This window comes from Muscardinus avellanarius (genome assembly GCF_963383645.1).
Source record: "Muscardinus avellanarius genome assembly, chromosome: 10".
Taxonomy (NCBI): Eukaryota; Metazoa; Chordata; class Mammalia; order Rodentia; family Gliridae; genus Muscardinus; species Muscardinus avellanarius.
In genome coordinates, this window is record NC_137796.1 from 26,186,063 (window position 1) to 26,198,153 (window position 12,091).

Below are 12,091 nucleotides of genomic sequence, written 5' to 3' on the forward strand. Positions count from 1 at the left end.
ATTTATTCAAGAGAAGTAATTTGATATCTTACAAAATAAGCCAATACATGGTATAACCTCTTGCAGTCTAATTTTTCATGGATGAGATCTTGCATACTTAATATCCTTGGAGGTTATATTTTAACATAGTCTAATTACCACTTTCCCTTTATTTCTATTCCGTTTGACACAGCCACTTTGCCTAAAATAATTTAATAGTCTTATGAATGAGACAGTGTTAAAACTAGCCTATAACGTCAATTGCCTTTGCTTATGCCAACAACTCTAGAAAATTAGCATACTAGAATGTGAGAACAAATGGTCCTTGGAGGGAAGTGGAAAATATTATTTGCAACTTTTATACAATTTCTGAAGAATTTTAAACATTTCTAGTGTGAACACCATATATCTGAACTAAAAATCACACTCTTTGGTAGTCTAGTTAATATGAATTAAAAACAGATCTTTTAAACCCTTTCTCTTTTATGGCATCCTTGGGCTGCTTGCTGCCTGAGTAGAACCAAATGCATTGGAATAGATAGGGACAGGCTTTAGTGAACATCACGGGGCATTTCTGCCGTCTGTGATGCCTCTACACAGACTCACAGATAGCTGATCTTTGCACATGGGAGGTGATAAAGACAATACTTGGAGGTTCTTGCTTATACCTAAACTCTAATGCTGACCCTTAGCAGGTTGTGCTACTTATGTTACTTTTTCTTAGCCTCCGTTTTCCAAATTCTACAACGGATAATACTAGATCTAACACCTAAGTTGTCAGATCTCCAGAATAAAATGAGTCAAATTAGTACTTCACTCTGGCATATTATATGGTAACAATTCAAATGTTATCACTTGTTTAATATGCTATTGGTTTGAATTCTGTATAATTATTCATTTATTCCCATGTCAATGATACTTTTTGAATCCTTAGGGAGTATTACTTAATAGGACTGAATAGATGCTAAGAATCTATTAATTTGGGGGTCATATTGAGACTTTATAAAAAAGCCAATATAGTTTATAACATTAGACATAAACACGATCCACAATGTTTCTGTTTTTCTAAGTTTTATTTTATTTTTTTTATTTTTATTTTATTTTATTTTATTTTATTTTATTTTGGTACTGGGGTTCCTGGAAGCCCTTCTACCTCTGGGCTGCACTCCCAGACCTATTTTTATATTTTTATTTGGAAACAGGGTCTCCTAAGCCAGCGCGCGCGGCTGGCTTCGAACCTGCGCGATCCTCCTGTCTCTGCCTCCCAAGCGCGGGGATTACAAGCGTGCGCCACCATGCCCGGCTGTTTTTCTAAGTTTTAGATCTGACACTAGTATTGATGTTTCTTAAAATGATAGCCAGTTACATTACCATAAGACATGTATGTATCAAGACACTTTGGAGCAATGTAATAAACACAGAAGGGAAAAAAAGTAAAAGAAACATATGGTCCTAGTCACTACTTTTCATTTCATAGTTAACTATCTTGTTGGGGAAAAAGTTGTAATCTGAAATGGGCCCAAACCACCAGAAATAACTATTCACAAGATCATGCTTGTGAAACACTGAACATTTATAAAGGATATTTATCCTGTAATTCTCAAGATTGTCTTGTCGATAGACTTTTCTTAGCTGAGAGTAGATTCAACCACCGGTAAATGTGGGCAACACTCAAAACTGGCCAAAAAATATTAATGTGCAAATTTAATATTTTGGTCTCTATCATTTGCCATTAAATAGAAACATTGGTGTCACTTCTGCACAGAGGCTTCACTGTGTTAATGGAGGAAAACAGAGCTGCAATCCTTAATGTCCTCAGAAAGCAACCCTGATGAAATAAATCAAAATATACATTTCTTCTTCTCATAGCCGGACTCTAATCTACTCATGGGCTGACTTTAATACTCATTCTAAGATCCTCAAATCTGATTGATGATGTCTTTGAGCACTTCGGAAAAGGATAATCAACCACAGAGGCCAGCTTGAAGCTGAGCTGAATTTTAAAGCCTAAATTTGTGATGTGTTTTGATTTATACTTGCTGAAAGGCTTCAGAAATTCAGAATGCATATGTATGTGTTATCGTTTATAGGCTTAAAACGTAATTTTCATTACATAAAATATTTTGTTTCTGGGGCTCTCCTGACCCACCACCTGACCTTTGGTAAAACTTCATAGAAATCAGGTATGGTGATACATGCCTGAAATTTCAGCACTTGAGAGGCTGAGACAGGAGGCTCACAGAGTTGAGACCCTCAGCAACTTAGTGAAATCTTGTTTTAGGATAAAAAATAAAAAGAGCTGGGTGTGTGTCTTGAAATCAGAATGCCTTTAGATTTCATGGCTGGTCCCAAAAAATAAAAAAAAATCAGATGAGGATTATGATCACCTCGTGTCATCACTGAACACATTTTTCCTCAACAAAAACTACATTTTATATTTTACTAATAGCATTTGTATATACTTTATTGGCAATCATTAGCCAAACTGTAATTATCAAAATATATTTGGCGATTCCTTGGAAAGCACTACTATGATATTCAACACAGGAGTTTCTAAAATTTCTATGAAATAAAAGCCATTATGAAATACCTATCACATAATATATGTGGAGGTGAAGAAAGCAGAGGATATTAAGCTTATTTTGAGGGGCTTGATTAAAGACAACAGAATGTCATATGTTAGGATATTACAATTACAATTTCAAACTCTTTTACCTTGCTCCTAGCACATTCAGTACACAGTAATTGAGAAATCCTGCCTATTGTATGTTTGCGTAACAACATATAATTTACCTTTCTGGAGAACATGCTAGACATGTATAATTACCAAATTTTATTTTCCTTACGAGCTTATTATCTCTGGTTAGGAAAATCAGACAAATAAGTGGCCTGATGCTTACTTTCAGCTACCTGAAAGACGATTTGGGAAGAAAATTGTTTTCTACAGAGACATTAATGTTATCTGATGACAGGGTAAAAAAACGAGAATTACTCTACAGGGAACTCCGGATTGAAGTCTGTAGTTATCGCAGCTCTTATTAGGTGCATAAGAGGACTAATGAGTTTGTTTCTAAGCTGCCTCATTCTCCCAAGAACGGTGATTCACCCCATCACTAATAGAAGGCAGGATCGAGAAGGCACAGATGGGTGCCACAAGAGCCTCCTGTGTCCTGCTTTGGTCTACTATGTGTGTCCCAGTCACACATCAAGGAAAAATTATTGATACAAAATGTTTCCCATAACTACTGAAATGTCTGCCTCACACAGGTCAGAGATGGCACTGAAGTGCTCTAATGCCCTTCTCCTGAATGACTCTGGGATTGTTGTCATCACTCTGCTCTTGGCAATCATGATGTTGTCTTTAAAAAATACTACACTTTTAGCATCAATAGAAACTTTAAAAAGTAATTGTCAAATGAAAAACACTGTTATTAAATAACAACTGGAGCCTTCAGATCATTCAGAATTTTCTATTCTTGAACATTATTTTCTAGTTTCCAAATCCTCACTATAGAAAAAGTAGCTATACTGGTCTTCTTTGTTTAACTGGATTAAGAATATCACCTAAACTTATATTGGGCATAAAATATTTAAAGGGTGTACCTGACCTGCTCATAATATCCAGCAGCAATTAATTCAACTCGAGGAGAAAAACAAAATATAGATTTATTATTTTGTGATAACATAGATATGTTTAAAATGTAAGATACAAGCTGAGTGAAGTAGTCCCAGTAAGTGGAAGGTTTAGACTGGAAGATCACAGGTTTGAGGACAGTGTCAGCAATATAGTGAAGCTTTCAGCAACCTCTAAGACCTGTTTCCAAACAATGAAAAAGGGCTTGGGGTGTATGGCTCAGAGGTAGAATGCCTCTGGGTTCAATACTGGGAATTCACCATATGTTTGACAGGGTGGTACTGGAGATGAGCCCAGGGGTATTCTGCCTCTGAGCTACACTCCCAGCTTTTTTTTTTTTTTTATAATGATAGTAAATGTTTATGTCCTAAATATGGGTGCGCCCACATTTGTAAAACAAACCCTTCAGGACATCAGATCTCAAATAGACTCAAATACAATAATATTGGGAGACATCAACACACCTCTTACACCACTAGATTGATCTTCAAGGCAAAAGTTGAGTAGACTCTTCAGAACTAAAGAAAACTATAAACCAAATGGACCTAATAGACATATACAGAATATTTTTTTAATTTTTTTATATTTTATTTTATTTTATTTTTTTATTGGTGCACTGTATTCATACATCATAGTGGGATACAAACTTTTGTAGACATACATGCACACATCTCCCAGTCAGCCCCCACCCGATCCCCACCCCATTCTCTCAATTTTACTTTTTTTTTTTTTAATTACAAACAGGATCTCTTTAGGTTGCTGAGGCTATTCTCAAACCTGTGATCCTCCTTTCTTAGCCTCTGAAGCACTGGTATTACAGGAATTACAGGAATGTGCCCCCACACCTGGCTAAAATAAGGTTTTATTTGTTAAGAAAATTGAGTCAAGTTTCTGTGCTTAGATACTTGTGATGGTAAAAGTGGGTATTTTGCTCATCCTTATGTTTTTTCCATCTTCTGTCAATGAATATATTAGAGGTGTTACAGAATGGAAATAAAATTGCCATGTAAAACAAACAGCTTGTTCCATCAAAGCTCTTAAGTCTTTAGGTTGAAAGTAATCTTAGAAATAAACAGCTAATATTATACTCAGGGAAGGCCTTTCTAAATTTTTTTTTCTTATTTCTAAGAAAAACATAGGACATTAAATAGTCTATGCTAACTTTAGGTCCTTTTTATTACTTACAGATATCTCTATCCCTTTATACTAACCTAAAACTCACCTATAATTCTCATTCACATTTTTGCCCCCCGGATCCTGTGCGGAATCCGTCCTACAGAAGTCAGTCTCATTCAGACTCAATCAAAACCTCAGTCTCTTCAAAACTCTGCTTACTTCCCCAGGTTGCCATGTTCGCCCTGTCCTCTTACAAAGAATGGCCCAGAGAAGACCATCCATCCTTCAAGACTCTTCTGTGCTCCTAGCAGTCCTGACCTCATTAGACATCCTTAGCTCACAGTTATTCTATGAAGTTTAATTGACAAAAAAAAATAATAATTCAGAATTCACAGTGTCAGGGCTGAACATGTAAAACTGATAAACTCTCTCCTGGTTCCAGATTAACAAAGACTTGAACATGAATGTTCTTAATTACAATGGTGAAAGGCAAGGCACTTTCTCATCCCTTTCCTATGACTTTTTGTATCCTCTGATCCCAGGAGGACATTTTAGTTGGTTTTAATCCCTATACAGAAACTTTCTTTGTTACTCTGGGTTTCGCTGAAGGTGGCATTTCTTCTGTTTTTTTTTGTTTGTTTGTTTGCTTGTTTGTTTTTGGTACTGGGGACTGAACCCAAGGACATTCTATCTCCACGCTTTCCCCCTCCCAAGCTCAATTTTATTATTTGTTTTGCTTTGAAAAGGAGTCTTGTTAGGTTACTGATAGTCTCACTCATTGCTGAGACTGTCCTCAACCCGGCGATTTCCTGTCTCAACCTCTGAAGTAATGGGCTTACAGGCATGTACTACCATACCAGACTCAATTCACATTTCTAAAGCAAGAAAAGAGAAATTCTCCTTCCCTCTCACCTATACATGCTAAGCATCATTATCATCACCACCATCATCTCCACATGACCACTACTCTCACTTATTCATCTATTTAGCAGATATTTATGACCACTGCTTAACAAGTAATATCCAAACCTGACAGTGTTTCTAGAGATGTGTTATTCTCCTTATAATAATAAAGAAGAGGCCTAGAGAATCAATGCCATCTAATGTCACACAGCTGGTAAGTAGGACAGCAACTCAATACCAGGCCAGAAGCCTGACTCTGGGTCCCATTGAATCAGGTCTACCCGAGTCCCAAGAAAATCAAACCAAAGAGTAAAAGTGATGTGGAGAGGAATTTTAATCTGTTAAGTTATACCAAGAAGACAACCTCAAGAACTTAGCAAGACCCTGTATCATAATAAAAAATATAAAAGGACTGGGGGGTGTAAATTGGAGGTAGGATAACTCTGGATATAAACCCAGGACTTGCCCCCCCCCCACAAAAGACCAAGTCCAAAACGCTGTCTTTAGAGGTTCCGCCATGAGTTTCAGGTCTAAGTAGAGGAAGAACTGGGGCAGGGAGCAAGAGGTCTCCATAATTAAGTATTCTCGGTCAGGCTATGGTTTGGTTAATCATTTTCTCAAGTCTGGTTCTATGGAATAGCTCGAAAGAAGTTCTATCTCTTGAGGGGATAATTTAGTTTCAACTGTGAGAGGACTGCTCCTAAAGGAGAGCCTTAGTCCCCATCATGGGGTGATTGCTGCTGCGTGGGGGCAGTCTCATCATGGGAAGACTGACCTGCAAGGCTCTGCAAGGGCAGTAACTAGACACTAGACATTTCTAGGCCCCACTGTAGGGGGTCTGGAACAGGAGAGCAAGGAAATATGCTATAGAAAATACCTTACTCCTCTTGGGAACTGAAAGGGGAAGATTACCAGCTGGATGGGGGCTCCTTAAATGTTAACAAGCCTACATTCAGAGCTGAGTAGAAATCTGACCCAATATTTAAGGTAATAAAGAAACAGGTACAAAATAAGGCAGAGATATGAAACTCTTTATCCTATATTCAGTTACCCATAAACCATCTACATACCCATGTAAAGAGTCAGTGGCTTTCCTTTTTTGCAAAAGTAGCCTTTCATCCCCGTTAAAATACAACTATTTGCAACGTATATTTCCATCAGTTACCAGAGTTCTTGTCATTATATATCTTTATCAAAACTTTATATTGCCAGACTTTGTAATCTTTTGCAGTCTAGAAGGTCCCTCCTCTTTCTTCATACATTAAGAAAAAATCTTAGTTGAGTCATTTCTAAAACTCGTGGTGGTTTTCTTCCTAGCATGTGAAAGGCTTAGGATATTAAGAAAGCCATTTTTTTCTATTATGCCAGCTCCTCTTTTATTATAGCTTTTCTCACATCTATCGCTTTATTGTTTTGCTTTATTCTTCCCCCCAAAGAAGAAAAAGGCCTGGGGAGTCTCCCTCACATATCCACAAACACTCCCATAGTACTGCTTCCTGTTTATAACTGTTTCCTCCTCTATGGAAGGAGCAGGCTAGTAGATCACATTTATCTTTCCTCCCTGTCACACAAATTCCACCAACACAGGCTTCTCCCTCTCATTCACACATTCAGGGCATGCACACGGCAGGTGCCTCGGGACTGACAAATTCTGGGTTTTGATTTCTTAGCGCCCTAAATATTCAGTGTTACCCAGTGGGGGGAAAAGTATAGTTTGAAAACAGCAGATCCTAAAGAGACCTAGATATAAGAACAGACAGAAAATCAGATAGGAACTTGCAATGTAATATACTGACATTCTAGGGAAAAAAATTTGCCCTGAATATATATGGACATCGTGTTATGATTCCAAGAGTTGATGATACTTCTACCCACAATACCACTGAGGATTTACCTAAAACACTTTCTCCAGCTCACCTCGATAATGCCTGTCATCCTTTGCCTTTTTTAAAAATATTTTCCATTTAAGCCACTTAGTCAAATACCTCACGATGTTCAACAGCAAAGGTATTAAAGTCATTTCTTATTTTAGTTAGTGTCATTTTTTATTTTTTATTTTTTTGCACTCTATTCCTTTTCTAAAGGCTTCCCTGTAATGTACCTTAAGCAAATCAAAGGAGTATTTTGGATGCGATTTTTTACCCTAAGAAGTTCTGCGTCTTACTGTGACACTTTAAGGGTCACTGGTGAACAGCATTGATGGTATTCTATGCATGAAAGAGCATTCACTGAACACATTCTTTGTTTCCCAGAAAACATCAAAGATGCGACACTACCAAGTATCCTGTACTCTGGGCTGTCTGAATCAGTGTGATGCTCTTATATTCAGGAGAAATATCTGTAATTGAACAATCTATTTATAAGTAGCATCACATATTCTGCTTACTTTCAGTTTGTCCTTTATATAACCTTTACGGAGCTTTGTGTGCTAGATAACACTTCCATATCACCATCACGACTCTCTGCATGCTGCTCTGACCCTCGGTCTCCTGGGTTCTAACCAGTTACCCCATTTTCTCCTGCCCTGATGAAAGAGGTCAAAGTATTCCAACCAGTGGCAAGTCAACATCTGTCAGCCAGCCATCTGTAAAACCATTGTGGATACCTATGTGCCTATTATCCAGGAAAGTGTCCTTTCCAACATGAGAGCCTTTATTTCTTTCCAGAATTAGAAAAGGTGCCATTGACTATATAGGCTTTACAGGTGACTGTTATTTAGTTGGAGAGTAAATGAGAGTATTTTTCTGTAGCCAGGAAAATCTGCATTGGAGAATTTCTGCACCCTAGCCTTGGACAAGTCACACAGAAAGAGGATGGAAGGAAAGAAGGAAAGAAGGAAGGAAGGAAGGAAGGAAGGAAGGAAGGGAGGAAGGAAGGAAGGAAGGAAAAGAAAGGCAAAAAGGAAGCATATGGTAGTAACAAATACTGTTCCATAGCCTAGTATTAAGGATGGGATCTCAAATGTAAATTACTAGGAATAGTCTGTGTGGCATGTAAACTAGTCACTATTTGAGATTGCTTCACTTATTATTACTAGCAGAAGTAGCAGTTTGCCAGGTATGGTGGCGCATGTTTGTAATCCCAGCATTTGAGAGGCTGAGAAAGGAGGACTGTGGTTCAGACAGCCTCAGCTACTTAGTGAGGCCCTTTGCAATTCAGTGAGAACCTGTTTCAAAATAAAGTACAAAAAATAGAGCTGGGAGTGTAGCTCAGAGGTAGAATGCTCCTGGGTTCTATCCCCAGTACCGAAAAAAAAATACATAAATAAAAATAGTAGTAGTTACATCAGCAGATAGGCAGCTGTAGTAGTTTGATGGCTATTAGGAAGACCACTTTAATGCTCTAGGATTCTCTGAGTGTACCTATCATACTCCTTGATGAGATTTTATTTACAACATAGATATTTTTAGCTGTAGTGGTCATTCTGCTACTTTTGTACTATTCCTTGGTTATGCAAAATTAAACCTGAAGGGCTCTTCATAAAAACAATTGTCTTCCCACCACCAGTTAGAGGGACAGAATTAACTCAAAATCATTTGTAGTCATGATGACGATTATTCCAAGACAGAACCCAATGTTTTTGCCTGCCCTCCAATCATGACCACTCGTTCTTGTCCCCTCAGTGACTTCCTGGTGTTGTCAGGAAATGCCACCCTCTGACTAAGGTGAGTAACACTGTAGACAGTGAGGCTAAGAATGCCAGGATTCAGTGTCTTGGAAGACCCTCCACCTGTCAGGCAACTAGAGAGCACATCCCACAAGCATCTGTAACAGGCACCCTGTAGAAGGTACACCTGGCACTAGCAACACATGGGGGCTATCACTACTGACAGCCAGCAGCAGCCTCCAGCAATCGAGCAGGGGATGAAAAGATGTGAGATTGGAAAATAAACATGTTGTCTAGGGCTGATGGAAGGCCTGCATTTTCTGCACAGGGTGCAGAGTATCTGCAAGCATCAGGTGGTTTATTTACTAACCCCATGTAAACCTGCATTTCTGGGAAAGCCCTGAGTCCAGTGGAAACAGCAAAATGTTGTAACTCAATAATCTACTTTGATGTCCACACACAAACTGACCTCTTCATTCTGCCCAGATGTGGCTTCTGTTTATGGGACATTAAATGTGTATCAGATATTACAGGAAAAATACATGAATTTCCTCATTTCACCTTCGTTTTTTCCATGCAGGTCTGGGGATGGAAATCAGGGGCATTTATCTTCCGAGCTACACCCTCTACCCTATTTTTTTTTTTATTCTTTATTTTGAAACAGGGTCTCACTAAGTTGCAGAGGGCCTCCCTGAGTAGCTGAGGCTCTCTGTGAACCGCGATATTCCTGTCTCAGCCTCCCGAATGCTGGGATTACGAGCATTTTGTACCCATTCCGAAGAGACAAGATGGATCCGGTTATATTTTAAATGTCTCACGAACTCTCATGTTTATATTTAATCACAACTGTGAGTAAATAAGAGGATGGAAACCTAATCTGACTATGGTATTCAGAACTGGGATCTTTGGAGGTAATTATAGTTAAATATTGTCATAAGAGCAGGGACCATCGCTTTTCTGCAAAGGAGGAGAGACCTGAGCCAGGTAACCTAGTTCCTCCTACCACTTGATGATCTACATTGCCTTGAGATTCTGCAGTCTCTACCAACAAAAAAGATTTTACTACATGTGGTCTCCAGACTCTTGAATTTGCCAGTCTTTGGAACCATGAATTGAATAAACCTTTATTCTTCATAAACTATTCAGGCTGTGATATTCAGTTACAGGAACAGAAAAGAGACTCTCCACCCAAAATTTGGTTCACATATTGATGTAGGAGACATCACAGAGAGAGAGAGAGACAGAGAGGGGTGGGGGGGAGAGGAGAGAGAGTTTATTAGTCACAGAATGAATATTTCTGAGTAGAACAGAACAGGTTTCCCTAGCTTGTCCCAAAAGGACTTTAGAAATTATAGAAAGGAGATTTATGGGATTATCTTGGGTTTTGATGGTAATTTGCAGCGATGCTGGTATGAGTACAACAATGGAATGAACTTCTTGCTATCACCAAAGAAGGGAATACTTGGACGTTCTTATCAGCTTGACCATATTTGAGGCAGCCAGGGAAGATGCATTCAGAAGTTGTTTATAAACAAGCATTAAGAATGGAGTCAGGAGGATTGCAGGTTTATGACTAGATTCAGGAAATTAGCAAGACCTTCAGCAACTTAGTGAGAACCTGCTTCCAAATTAAGAAATTAAAAGGACTGTGGGTGTATCTTAGAGGTAGAATGTCCCTAAGTTCAAACCCCAGAACCAAAAGTAAATATATAAATACATACATACATACATAAATACATACATAAGAAGTCAGATGCTTTAGTATAGGTATCTTCCTCTCAAAGCTTCCTTATGAAAATGGAAAAAGTAATAAGGGCTAGGGGTATAGCTTATACATAGAATGCCCCTGGGTATTCTTTGTACCAAACCCTCTGTACCATAAAAATTTAAATATAAATAAAATATAATTTAATATTAATTAAAATTAAGATATAGAAGAAATAAAAAGGGCTGTAGGTGTGGTTCAGAGATAGAATATCCTTGGGTTCAATACCCAGTACCTATGTTAATTATTTAAAAATACAGGACACCCAGTTAGACTTATATTTTGGGTAAATGAGTAATTTCTTAGTACATCTATGTGAGTTCAGTGATATATTGTCTTGTCTAATACTATCTTTGGCAGATATTAACATAAATTGCTCAATACCTCTATGTTTTTGGGTTTTTTTCTTGACTTTACAGATGAAGATGTTACTGTTTGGAACAATTAGTGCTAACTTTTAACAATGCATTAAATGTATAAACACTGAAGTCTGTGTTCTTTTAAGATGCTTTCCATTTTTCTCTATAGTAGACAGTATATCCATGCACGCATGTACTGTGAGTAACTAGGATTGCTCTTCATCCAGAGAGCTGGGTCTGCCCAAGCCCAATGCAATTGTGGAATCACATCACTTTAAGTCTCAAAAGTCAAAGGATGATGTTTTTTTCCCCTTTCTCAGGGAAATAGTGTCTTAGATTTTATAATAACTAAAAAGGCAGCCTTGGGATAGAGCCACCTGGTGAATTAAATGCAAATGCTCACACTTTGATGAGAATATCCCTTTCTAACAGTGTAGTTTCATAGCCTGAAGTCAAAACCCCTTTTGGAAGAAGAAATGCACATGACTCTAGGATTCAAGCCAGCTTGGCACCAAAAATCCTTGTATGTGGCTTTTCTCAGCTGCCAGCCTCTTTGTCTCCTCCCGAGAGAAGGAAAAAGAAAAGAGGGTGGGAGGGGAAGATGGATCCTTTAAGTGCTTTCTCTTAATTGCAAAAAAGTCTTTAGTTTTCTTTTTCTGGCATTTTAGTCTTTGGAAACTATGAGAAAAAGAATGCATTGCTAAGTGGAAACAACCTGTAAATAAGTC